Source organism: Protopterus annectens, chromosome 10.part0, assembly GCF_019279795.1.
Source record: "Protopterus annectens isolate FY-2018-M chromosome 10.part0, PAN1.0, whole genome shotgun sequence".
Taxonomy (NCBI): domain Eukaryota; kingdom Metazoa; phylum Chordata; order Ceratodontiformes; family Protopteridae; genus Protopterus; species Protopterus annectens.
This window is the reverse complement of record NC_056744.1, coordinates 1,290,098,456-1,290,113,087: the sequence shown is the minus strand read 5'-3', so window position 1 is coordinate 1,290,113,087 and position 14,632 is coordinate 1,290,098,456.

Below are 14,632 nucleotides of genomic sequence, written 5' to 3'. Positions count from 1 at the left end.
TTACCTGTGAAAGGAACAGGAAGCCAAGAAGATATCACAAGGCCAGCCAGACTACTTTAGGGAGTGGGAGAGGTTTGCAGAATCAAGGAATTTAATAGTAAAAAAACCCAAAGCCGGGAAACATTGAGATAAAATGCAGTGTTTATTCCAAACAGGAAAAAAATCACAAAGCTTTCGGGATCAACCCTTCATAAGTGCGTAAAAAAGAAATCAAAGACCTCCATTTAAATAGCATGCTTAAACCATAAAACTAATCACATGATACAGTTATATTAAGCACTTCAGTTTAAAGACATATATACAGATAAAATGTTACTGAAAGTACTGAAGTGCTTAATATAACTCCGTCATGTGATTAGTTTTATGGTTTGAACTTACTATTTAAATGGAGGCATTTGGTGGTTTGAACTTACTATTTAAATGGAGGCATTTGATTTATTTTTTACACACTGATGAAGGGTTGATCTGAAAGCTTTGTGATTGTTTTCCCATTTGGAATAAATGCTGCACTTTACCTCAACATTTCCAGGCTGTGGATTTTTTTACTATAGTTTTGCATTTTGTATCCTGCCTAGTTTACCTACATGCTGTTCTTGTTTCTTTAGAATCAAGGAACTTACCAGAAATGGAAATAACTATTTCTGTGACAGACTTTGTGTTTCTGATTAGTTCAGTAGCAAAACTGAGACTACATGCTCTTAAATGGAATTTGTTATCCTTGATAATAAGTACTGTCAGCACCCTCAGGATGTGTCTTGTGGGAAGTTATAGTCCTAGCTTTTGCTATACTTCTGGCTGAATAGGAGAGTGCATGCATACAGCCTTGCTTGCCTTGACTGTTGTGGTGCTAAATGTCCCTTTATTTCCATATGCAGCAATGAATGAATGTCAACAATTATTGTGTTCTGTCTCATTGCACTGTTCTGAAATAGCATGGTAGATCCTGCCTTTGAATCATTTTACCACATTATTTCACTCCTGGATTAAGGCTCTGTGGCAGAGCACATGTTTCATTCACAATAGTAATGCTTCCAGACTACTGCATTTGTAGGCTTCTTAATGCTGTAGAGCTACAGCTGTCATTGAATGGGACACCATAGCTACCTAAATAACCCTGCTATAAACAGGTTTGTGCAATGGCTATGTGTTTCTAAAGGGTACCTGTTCAATTGTTGTGTGGTCTGAATACTGAATGGCTAAAGATCAACCAATTAGCCTACTATTAATAGATATGCACTATACCAAACAAGTTTAAGTAATAAGCAATGCTAGATGCAATTTTGTCATGAGATATCTACTGAGTATAATACAGCTTGTCCTAGAGCATACAGTGATACTGATAGGATCAAACATATTATTGGAGGTAACTGGAAGATAATTAAGGGTAACTATGACTGATACTGATTGAATCAGACCTATTATTAGAAATAACTAGAAGATAATTAAGGCTAACTGTGACTGATACAGAGTTTTGGAATAACCATGATTTTCAGTGATAGGAGGAGCATTAACCTAGAGTCTTTTAAGGAATGATTTACAAAATCTGAATCAATTAACAATATATAGAAATCCAGGGAAATACCCCAGGGCTTTTAGTAAAGCTTGTCATTTTACTAATACAGGCCCCTTTGCTATGTAGACTTAGTTTAAGTTATAGGTTGGTATTCGTAGCCTAGGGGGTCATAGCTAAATAACAGTTATGTTTGTGAAATGCCTGTATGTGCATATGCAAATAAGTTGAGTGCAAGGTATTACACTGAATAAAGAAAAGCAAAGCATTTTGAAAAACATGCCACTTAGGGAAAAAGCATTAAGCAAATATGAAGTACTACCTGAAAGCAGTAGGCCTTGTATTACTTTGTATGGATGGATGAATGTATGGATTTAGATACTACAGACAGACGTGGCTATGTGCAGGCAAGCAGTAGACTGTGCAACCTTTATTATTAATATATGAAAAAAATAAAGGGGTTTAATAAGTTTTATATTGGGTATCCTTATTTGGACACCATGATGGTTTCTTTAAAGAGTGGAAAGGGGTAGCTAGGAAAGATTGAAAAAGTGGAGACACAACAAAGAGGGATACACAGAGGGAACACATCAAGACAGTTATGCTAGGAGAGGAGGGAGAGGATGGACACAGTGTTTTTGGTGGGAGATAGACCTGCTTATTTTTTCAGTTTTGTTAATATAATTGGGAAGTTTGACCAGAGAATAGATAAGAGAGCATGCCTTGAATAAACTAAAGCCAGGCTTTAAATAGCTGAATCCATCTGTCTATGGCCTGTGCCAGCACATCTTCAATCAAGTACTGAAGCCCTATGTGATGCACCTGCACTGGTCCAGTAATCAAGGAGCCTCAATCCTCACCACTAGCAACAGTGAGAGATATACACATTGGGAGGACGACAAGTACACACACAGTAAAGTACAATTTCCCTTAAGAGTACACAGAGATCACAGTCTGGGGCTGGTTTCTCCCTCTTTCTCCAGATCCCCAATAAGACTTCCCACTGGCACAGCTATAGGGTTAAGATCTCCGCTGAGTGGTTAAGCCAAAACCTCCAGCCCCCTCTCTGTCCAACCAGTGCTTAGTGTCCCTGACAAGTAGATCACACACACTCACACACACACACACACACACACACACACACACACACACACACACACACACACACACACACACACACATGCACACACTTTGAGATTTGATTTATATACAAACACATAGACACTCCTGGGGAAGGGTGGCACAGGTTAGCTATGCCCCCTTCTGCCCGGACTATAACGTATATATCACAGCCACCAGCCACCCTTATCAGCTACTTTAAGACCCTTCCCAAAGGGTGACCAATCCTACTGTGTGATGTTACTATTATCCAAATGGTAAGTGCTTCCAAGACTTTGTACTGTTGTATCTTAAGCAGTGTCACCCAAACCTTGGTATGCAGATAAAATGGGTATGAAGTTTTGCATAACAATGTTGGAAATTTCAAGAGGTCAGTCATGTTGTACAAGTTAGGGAGACTTAGAAAACAATTGAAAGCTGTAAATGAATTCCCTGACAGCACAGTGTACTGTGATGTTAGCAATAATTTTTTGTCACACACAGCAGGGGGTTGACTCCTGGGAGTGCTACTAAGTTGTATGCATAATCATACCCCACAATCGTACAGACTGTGATACAATGTTCAGATAGAAAGCTGTATGAATAATTACACCCAACAACTGTACCGAATTTGCTTGAATGTTCAAATTGTAAGTTGTATGCATATTTATACCCCACAACTGTTCCAGTCTGTCCAGTATGTCCAGATAAATGGCCCATATCACCAGCTTGGTACCCTGTTCCCCTAAAAATTCAGTGTGATGATCCAAGAAATGTAGGCAGCTGTCAATGACATATAACTGATAATCAAACGTGTACATAGTCAGAGAATGTATATGAAAACAAACCTGTCATTCTTGCACCTCACCCAATGTGTATGACAGCAATTCTCAACATATGTTGCATTAACACCTGCAGCCTGTCACACCTGTATTTAAGACACAGGTCACGTATATAATAATTTATAAACATGCCAGTGTACAATATAGGGCCATTGTGTAGTGTAATAATACATGTAAGCAAAAGATCACTGCAGTGACTAAGAATGTTGTGAAAACTACAAGGATATATTAGCTGTTAATTGAATCCTCTCTCTCTCACCCCTACCATATGAGCATAATAACACAATGACACTCCTCAACTGGTATGTATACACTCCAAACATTTTTGGGACATATGTCCTAATGGTTAATAAATATTCACATTTGTTTCTATGCATGTGCCATGTTAAAATACACCCATATTGGTGGCATGTTGCCATCAATAAAACCCGCATGCTCCTGTAATGGCCACTGTTGTTCCATATATGCATGTGTTCTGCTTGCTCTGCAACTGTGTTAAATCTGGTGTGTCGGGTTAATGGGAATACCTATGCATGCTGTTATAACTAATCCTGAATGCTGTTGACTGTTATTAACCCATATCTGCCATAAATCTGTGACAACACAGCTCGTATGAGAAGGCCAGTCCCAGCGGACCCACCTGTCCCACCTCAGCTGGCCATGGCACCGGGCACCAGCACATCTGGGGTCCAGCCTGGGATCTCCTCCTGCATGGGACCTGCACCACTTTGGGAGGAACCACTGCAGTGGATGGGGCTCACCCCCCTTCAGAGCGGGCACGGAGGGGAACCTGTCACCTGTCAACAGGTCCAGGCTATGGTGCGTAGGGAGCTCGATCTGGAGTATCAAGAGCGTCTACGTCAGCTTGAGGGCCGAGTGGTGCTATTAGAAGGTGAGCCTGCCCCTCCTACACAGCCCCCAGCAGAGCCACCTTTGGGGCCATGAAGGTGCAGTGATGACTGCCCATGGGAGGGGACCTCAGTCCCACTGTTTCCAATTGGGGGCTCATGGCCTTGCGACTTCCAAACACCCCTCCCTGTCCAAGGTGTTTACCCCCTACATGTGTCATATACCAGCCCTGTATGCATCTTGTGTGTCTTGTCTGTTAACCTACTCAACCTCCCTCCCCAAATATACCTTCTACCCCCTCCCCAACATCCCACTCTCACCTGAAAAAAAAAGGGCAATCTGTTCCCACAAAAAAATCTCGCCCCATACATAGCTGTCCATTTTGCACATGTGTTCACTGGACACATGCAATCTGGTCTAATTGGCATCACAATGAATATAAGGTGTCCTCATCCCTCTCCCAGGGGTTTGAGGGTAGAAAAGTACCTGCAAATATAGTGTCTATGCACAGCTGTTGCTGTAGAAGAAATGGGCAGCTATGGACCTTTCCTATACCCTTCCTGCACATGCCTAGCTATTTTCCCTACTGTCTTTCCCTCTTTGTGTCCCATTTTTCACCACTTTCCTATCAACCCCTTTTTCTTTTCTTTTAAAAGAATTAGTGCAGGGGTAAGTGGCAGTATGCATGGTTGAGCAGCAGTAAGCAGGTTTGCGCGGGTAGAGGATTCTGAAGCCAACTGACTGTAAGAAAAGATAAGCGGAGGTTGGCAGTGCTTACCGTCATGCAAACCCCTGCAAACCCACTTACAACTGCTCAAAAGTGCCTTAATCACACTGTATCCAATGGCCCTTGTTCTGCCTAGCAACAAAATAAGCAGCCTCTGCTAGGATCAAACCCAGGACCCTGCACACCATAGCAAAATTGATATTCCACTAAGCCATCTCAGATATACATATCCTTGATGTATTCACAAACATATCATCCAGCCCAGTCATTCTACAGTACAGAGAATGTATTCCAACATGTAGATGTGTGTGAGTAAATATATTAATGTCTAAACATTTACAACATTTTGATATATGTGTGTATATATATATATATATATATATATATATATATATATATATATATATATATATATATACACACATATAAATATCTATGAACATATAAACATGCAAATGCCTACATCTATAGATATATATGTCCACATCTACATGTCTAAATATATACGGCAGGTTATATACTTATGTCAGCAGATTTTATATAGATATATATATATATATATATATATATATGTATATATATATATATATATATATATATATATATATATATATATATACATATATATATATAGATAGATAGATATTGATAGATATACATATATAGGTATATACGGACATACAGCTGTAGATAATGGGGAAATAACAAAACATCTATGTCTTCATGCAACGTTAATGGGGTTGACAGGCCCCACACAATATATATCTGGTACGTATAGGTATACCCCCCCAGCCAAACATGACTCCCCCAGTAATACAGTACCAAGTGTTGCAGATCCCATAACCAGGACCAGACACAACATGGCCATCCCTAGGATACATATACACAGACACATATATGCAGATACAGGTATATATATATATATATATATATATATATATATATATATATATATATATACATACATGTGTAACTACACATACACACACAGAGATTTGTACAGTAATATACATATGTAGTATGCGCACACAATATGGAGCAGCCACTATTCCTACAGTCACCACCTTACCAACTGGAAACTGTATGAGCCACACATATGAATGACATTCATAGCCTGCAACATATACCCACAGAGACATCAAAGAGTATAACACCACACACAGGTGTGCATAAATTAATGTGAAAGCTTTGTGTACTATGACAGTTGTATTGTCATGTCATATAGCTGTTTAGACACTGACATCCATATGAGCAGTGTAATGCAACTGTGAAACAGTTATACTAAGACAGTAGTCTGAAAAGGTTGACATATGTTGCTGTCCAGGCCGAGGCCTCCAAGGAGTACATTAGTAGTGACAGACTGGGCCACAGCATACCAGACAATCAACAGTACATAATGCAGATGTATAGGTCAGCAGCCTCTATCTACACTCTGTACATATTCCCTAGGGGGGACAGACCCCAGCTGACACAATGGGATGTATCTGTTACATAACAAGGCATACCTGACACCATCATAATCACTCTGACAAACAGAACATCCTGTATGGCAGGAGACAGTAGGCCTGCATTTAACCAAGGTGGATTGTATGGTAAAGTACATCCAGATACCTTAAGGCAGCCTATCCCAGATACCCACACATGTTGTAACAGCCTAGGTTAGTCATGGTGCACCCAACCCTGCACTCACTAATATTGGGTCATATACCACTGTAACATACACTGGCCTCTAGAGTGCAGTAGGGCACACATTTATTGTGTAGATGAAACCCACATATATGGCCCCAACCCCCCAGTATGTGTGGGGACACAACAGCAGTGGAGTGATGGCAGGAATGACAGCATGACATACACACAGACCACTACATAACAACCCCTGACAGCATGTCATATGTGCAAAGCCTGGTATGTAGGTAGAGGACAGAGGCTGGAACACAGGCACATATGTGTAAAACTGTTGTCATACAGTAAGCAAGATATGTATATGTGTACATATCTATATGGATATATGTATACTTATTTATACATATATGCTCACCATATGTGTTGCACATGGAGTGAAGCCCTACCTCAGCCCCAGTAGTCCCAACCTCTCAGTATATTTATAGACTATTGCTACTGTAATAGGGATTGTCTTGACAGAAATGGTGTATGTGGTAGGCCACATCTGCTAACATGTGCGCCATTGGCTACTTACAGATATCCTACGGTCATCATAGTACAGTACCAATGCTAGCACAGTAACACCCCTATGGACTAAAGCTGCGATATGGCCAATATATGTGAAAAGTCTGACACACTCAGGTCAGTCCAGGGTATACACAGTACCCTTTCATGCAAGACATGTGGACCAGGCCTGTATAATGTGGATGTTACCAGCCATTTAGATGGGTAAAACACGTGCATACTGGTATACATTTGCCCCCATAGGTTATGCAGTCATGCACCTCTGTCTGTCCTGACACATAATAACCACTGGTACAGAGGTGCCATGGCCACATACTATCCACTAGTTACTGACATACATCTGATCAGCATCCCACTGCTTTGTCTGACATACATGACTGTCATGGTGGCCAGGCAGCAGTACATTTGGCAAGTATCTGGACAGAAAATCTCACTGGAGAAGTACAGTAAGCTGCTAGGCATGTAACAAAGCACAGTGCAGGCTACAGGCAGACTGACTCAACACCGGGCTACATCTCCTATGTGGGAATACACATGCACCTGCATAGATAGCAGGCTCTACAGGCATGTCGCATCACAGAGTAACAGACACCTGTGTGAAAGTGCATAACCACAACCAATGTGAACACAGCCACAGCCACATATGGTAAGCGAGTGTACTATCACAGTATATGGACTATCTGATGTACACCATCCTCATATGAGCCACTCACACAACAACCCTACATATACTGGGCCACTACACAGTGTGGCCCGATGGCTATCTGTGGTTTGGGACATGTGTGTATTTGCTCCTACAAACATGCAATCTGATAGGGTGACATACAGTGGAACAGCATGTAACATCAGATAGAACAGGACCAAGAACAATGACATCCACCACAGTCTCTACACAGACCAAGGTACATATGCACTATACACACACTGTCAACAATTACCAGGCTTACACATACCTCAGTACTGTACACACAACCACAGAATGCCCAGGCTATGTCTTCAAATATAACCCCTACTATACATAACGTGTAGCAGTCTGATATCTCACTGGCTTATCAGATATGCAGTCACTGAATATGGTGTACAGAACATATGCACCCTCTACTGCATGACATATGTACAAAGGTTGACAGGGTTGTGGCTGGAGGCACAAACACAGGTCCAATATTGACATATCACTGTGATGACCTCATGCATTTCCTGTCATAACAGGGTTTGATGCAACATATGTCCTATGAGGGATATGACGTCAGTAACTCTCCCGGCTGTCACCATCTACTGACTGCAATCCTCACACTACCTTCTGCAGTTGAGAGATAGGTGCTCTGTGGGTAACACAAGGAACACAATGCACCACATACTGCCCAGTCTGCAGATGACCCTACATATGGGGATTCCTCATAAACATAGCCCTGACATGACAAGTATTAAAACATGTAGGACAGCCATATCCACACACACCCTGTTAAGCCAATAGTACCCCAACTGCAGTATAGCGGCACTTACAGTCTGTAGTCAGGACAGGCACATCCCCCTCCTGTGTGTTGGCCTGTTTCCACAGTGTATGTTGTCAGAACTAAGTCCCCAATCCATCTGTGATGCTGTTTGCCAAACAACAGATCTAGTTCCTGCTCACAGTGAATGATAAGGCCCAATACCAACAAGATGTTCCTAGATATTGGAGTGTGTTTCCATGCAATTGGCTATGGGAATGTTACCACAGCTGTTCCACATGCAGTCAGCTAGAAAAGGGCTGTAATATGTGCAGAGGCCATCAGCTGATCATGAGCATCACTGAAAATACACATGCCGCTGCCTAAGCAAAGCAGGCATAAGTCGCCACATCCACCAGAGAGGGAGTGAGAGAGGCAGACAGAGGCAAAGATAAGTCAGGGTGGGTTGGGAGAGTAAAAGGTGAGCCTGTTTGTGTCACACACCTACCAGTCCTGGGTTTCAAACCTGTGACTGACTATGTACTGATATCACATCTGTTTTCCCTGCATGGTGGATATTGTGATTTATGTTAGGGGTAGCATATAAGAATATTTACAAACACACTCAACATTGGGTCCAGTTGTTAAACACTCACAACCACCTCCACACAGGACATGAATGACATGCATCAGCGCTTTAAGACACACACACAAACACACCTGGGATTAGAACCCTACCTAACTAGTTATTACACTACAGCACTATGCCATTACAGAATGCACCACAGATATTATTGGAATATTCTTCCCCAAAGGTTTATTTCACAGTGAGTGACATCAGCAGGACTTCCAAAGTAGAATGCATGAATTGTAGTGAGTGTGACTAGCCAAACATGCATTGCTCGCTACACAGATATAGGAACAAACACAAAAGCATCCACGACTCCATTGTGTGAGAATAGAACCCCTACCAGAGTTCCATATCACACTACAGCATTATGCTGTTATAACACACACCACAGAGATTGCTGGGGTACTCTTTCCTCAAAGGTGTACTTCACAGTGATTGACATCAGCAGGATTGGCAAAGTAAGGCATTTGAATTATATTGAGTGTGACTAAACTAAATTGTCCTAATTAGTCTGTATGCATTAACCGCTGTTCTGGACAGAACAAAAATAACCTGCCTTTGCAGGTCATGAACCCAGGACCCTGTACACTTTAGTCACAGTAATTAACCAGTCAACCATCACAACAGTACATGGGACTGTGGTTCCATCAAAGTAATCCCAACATAGGCTAGTCAAACTGAACATGTGAAAGGAATGTATATACAGTTGTCCATAAAATGTAAAATACCTCTCCAAGGCCAACTCCATGCTACTCAAGGCAGAAGTGACAATGTTTGTGACACCCATGGAGACAGGAGCTTACAGTTTAACTGATGAATCCTGCACTAAGGCACTGTATGAGCATAGCCACTTGTGCATGATTCCTGACATCCCACATAGAACCATGGCGCTCACCTCCTAAATAATCAAGCCAGTCTGGTGGTCTCCTGCCCTTAACAGAGTATACAACAGATGGTAGACACTGTTGAAGGAAAAAGGATAATCCCAGGATACAAACAACTCCCTTACCAGCCCCACTAAGAAGTTGAGATCCCTCGTGGAATCCTCCAAAGCTGATTATGTAACTAAAATTGCTACAGATTCCACAGACAACCACACAACATTCTATACTTATGTCTGAATTCTAACTGGCAATGCTCAGAAGTGCTCTGAGCTGCAACAGAATGGCATTACATAATCTGCTCCCACGGAATGTGCCAATATTCTGGCAGATTTATTTAGTGCCACATTCACTCCCTCACACCCCCAGAAGGGCCCATGTCAGTATGTAGAGGATTCCACTGCCCAGTAATCATAGCCACACAGGCAGGAAACACACTACCCACAACTAAGAATACAGCATCCATGGGACCAGATGACATCCTGGGCTGTGTACTACATGAACTACAAAATGGAATGGCAACTCACCTAACTGTCATGTGTAATCATAGCCTCGCATGAGTCTTGGTGCCCACTGAGTGGCACACAGCTGCAGTTACCCCACTCCACAAGGGGGGATCCACCTGTGATCCCTGGAACTACCGTCACATCAGTCTGACGAGCCTGATCTGCATGGCCATGGAATGCATTATCAGGGAGGTTTTGAACACAGACATTGACAACCCTCAAACACTGGACCCCACACAGACTGGACTCATGGAGGGCCAGTCCTATCTCCTGAAATGATTGACTGCTTTGACTCAGTCTACATAGCTGTTGAAGATGGTATGGCAGTCCACAAAGCCTATGTGGACCTCACCAAGCCCTGCAACACCATCCCCCAGTCTGGAAACATAGATTAACATATTAATCCAGCCATACATCCCTATGCCACTCACTGGTTTGCCACATGGCTTACTGACAGAACCCAAACTGTAGGTGTAACTGACTCCAAATCCATCCCCAGACAAGTGACACGTGAAGTACCTCAGGGTTCAGTCCTGGGACCACTGTTGTTTGGCATCTACATCTCTGAAGTACAGGCCAACAGTATGGGACTCTGGCTAACAAAGGTAACAGATGACTGCAAAATGGGAATCATTATGAGCCTGACTGTACTGCATGAAATGTTACTGATACCAGCCTGACATCATACAGGTGGGATGGAGTACTGTTAACATCTTGTGCCCTTGCCATGTAAGGTCCTGGTTATGGGATCTGCAACAGTTGGTAGTGTATTGCAGGGCAGATGTGTTTGGCTGTGGGGGGGAATACCTATTTGTGCATGGCGTATGTTATTTGTGCCTGTCAACCCCATTAATGGAGCATGTGGATATATATGTTTCTGCTATGTTCCCACTTTATCTACAGAAGTATGTCCGTATATACCTATATAGATATATATATATATCTGCTTACATATATGTGTATGTGTATACATATATATATATATATATATATATATATATATATATATATATATATATATATATATATCAGTATGTTGTATCTATTTAGACATTAATATATTTTCACACACACATACATCTACATGTTGGAATACATTCTCTGTACTGTTGTATGTCTGGGATGGATGATATGTTTGTGAATACAGCAGGGCTATGTATATCTAAGATGGCTTAGAGGTAAATCACTTGGGCTATGGTGTGCGTGGTCATGGGTTCAAGCCTAGCAGCAGTTGTTTATTTTGTTGCTAGGCAGAACAAGGGCCGATGGATACAGAGTGATTAAGACCCTTTAAAGCAGTTGTACACATGTTTGAGCAAGTTTGCGTGGAGGTAAGCACTGCTAAAGTCTGGTTACAGTTTCTTATACTCAGCTGCTGAATTGCTTAACCTGTGTAGGCATTGCTTAGCTCTGTGCAAACCTGCTTACAACTGCTTTAACATGCCTTAATCACTGTGTATACAATAGGCCATGTTCTGCCCAGCAACAACATAAACAGCTCTTGCAAGGCTCAGACCAAGGACTCTGCACACCATAGACAACGTGATTTACCACTAAGCCATGACAGATACAAAGAGATGTGATGTTTGCAGAAACATATCATCCACTCCAGTCATGCAACAGTACAGAGAATGCATACCAACATCTAGATGTATGTGTGTGTACCTATAGTAATATCTAAACAGATACAACATATCTGGATATGTATATGTATATATATATATATATATATATATATATATATATATATATATATATATATATATAAAACTATATACATATATATCAATATATATATGCACATATATACATGCATATGCCTAAATCGACACATATATGTGACTACACCTATATGTCTACATATACACAGCACGTTACATATGTGCACACAAATATATATTTATGTAGGTGTATACGGACATAGTTATATATATATTAGCAGGTGTATAAATCTATATAGATATATATGGCCATACATTTGTAGATAGCAATGGCAGACTAACAAATACACATATGTCCACATGCACCATTAATGGGGTTGAGAGGCCCCACACACTATATGTCTTATACGAATAGGCATCCCCCCACAGCCAAACAAGTGGCTGGTCTTGATGTCACATGTATGGGTATGGCTTTGCACCCCAGCCTCTCAGCTAATTTACATCTGTTATCCCTGTATGGTTGACATTGTGATATATAGTAGGGCCTCCATAAAAGAAATAAGCAAAACCCCCACCCCATTGCCCACAGCTGTCACACACTCACCCCCACCTCTACACAGGATATAAGTTACAAATACATACACCTGTTATGTGTGGGTGTTGAACTCCTACCTAACCAGTGTACTACACTACAGCACTATGTAGTTATAGCATGCACCATGGACATTACTGAAGTACTTCTTCCCCAAAGGTGTATTTCACATTGAATGACATCAGTAAGATTACCAAAGAAGGCCATTTCAACTGTACTGTGAGTGACTAGCCTAAAATGCATCGCTCCCTACACAAACAGTGAGACACACACAAAACATCCACAACTGACATGTGGGTATAGAACTCCTGACCAAGTTCTATATCACACTACAGCATGGAGCTGTTATAGGACACACCACAGGTATTACTAGAGAAATCCTTCCCCAAAGGTGTATTTCACAATGAATGACATCAGCAGGATTGCCAAACTAGGGCATGCGAAATGTACTGTGAGTGTGTAGCCTATAATGCTTTCATCCATACACAGACATTGGAACACACACAAAACATCCAGAACTGCCATGAGTGGAGATGGAACCCTACCACGGTTCTAGATCACACTACAGCAGTACCCAGTTACAGGGCGTGCTATGGAGATTTCTGGGTTATGACTTTTCCAGAGGTGTATTTCTAGGTGAGTGACATCAGCAGCCTTGCCAAAGTTGAGTATATGAGTTGTTCGGAGTGTGAGTAGCCTAAAAAGCATTGCTTTCTACTCAGTCAGACACACACACATTCACTTTAGAAAACTACTTTATCACAAAACAGCTGTGCACAGTTACAGGATGTGCTACAGGGATTACTGGGCTGCTACTTTCCAGGAGTTGTATTTCCAGGTGAGTGACACCAGCAGCCTTGTCAAAGTTGAGTATATGAATTGTACAGAGTGTGAGTGGCCTAAAAAGCATTGCTTGCTACTTAGACACACATAGATTCACACACCAGCACAGTTGCCAAGGCTGGGGTTAGAACACCTACCTAACTACTTTATCGCACAACAGCTGTACGCAGTTACAGGATGCACTACAGAGATTACTAGGACATTATTTTTCCAGGGTTGTATTTCCAGGTGAGTGACATCAGCAGCCTTGCCAAAGCTGATTATATGAATTGTACGGAGTGTGAGTGGCCTAAATAGCATTGCTCTCTACTCAGTCAGACACACACACAGATTCACACACCAGCACACACATAGTTACCAGGTCTGGGGTTAAAACAACCTACCTAACTACTTTATCACACTATAGCAGTACGCAGTTACAGGACGCGCTACGGAGATTACTGGGCTATGATATTCCCAGAGGTGTATTGCTAGGTGAGTGACATCAGCAGCCTTGCCAAAAGTGAGTATATGAATTGTACGGAGTGTGAGTAGTCTAAAAAGCATTTCTCTCTACACAGTCAGACAGAGAGACACGCACACAAACACAGTTGCCAAGTCTGGGGTTAGAACTACTACCTAACTAGTTTATCACCACAGCAGTACACAGTTATGGGATGCACCATGGGGATTACTGAGCTACAGGTCTCCCAGAGGTGTATTTCACATTGGATGACCTCAGCAGGCTTGTCATGATACTGCTATGGGGAGGGCGGTGTGTGCATGGGCCATAACCCATTCATGTAGGGGTTGTCATGCCACATGCAGGCACACACAGGGTCATATGCCACAGGTACGTGTCATGCCACACGCAGGCACACACAGGGTCATATGCC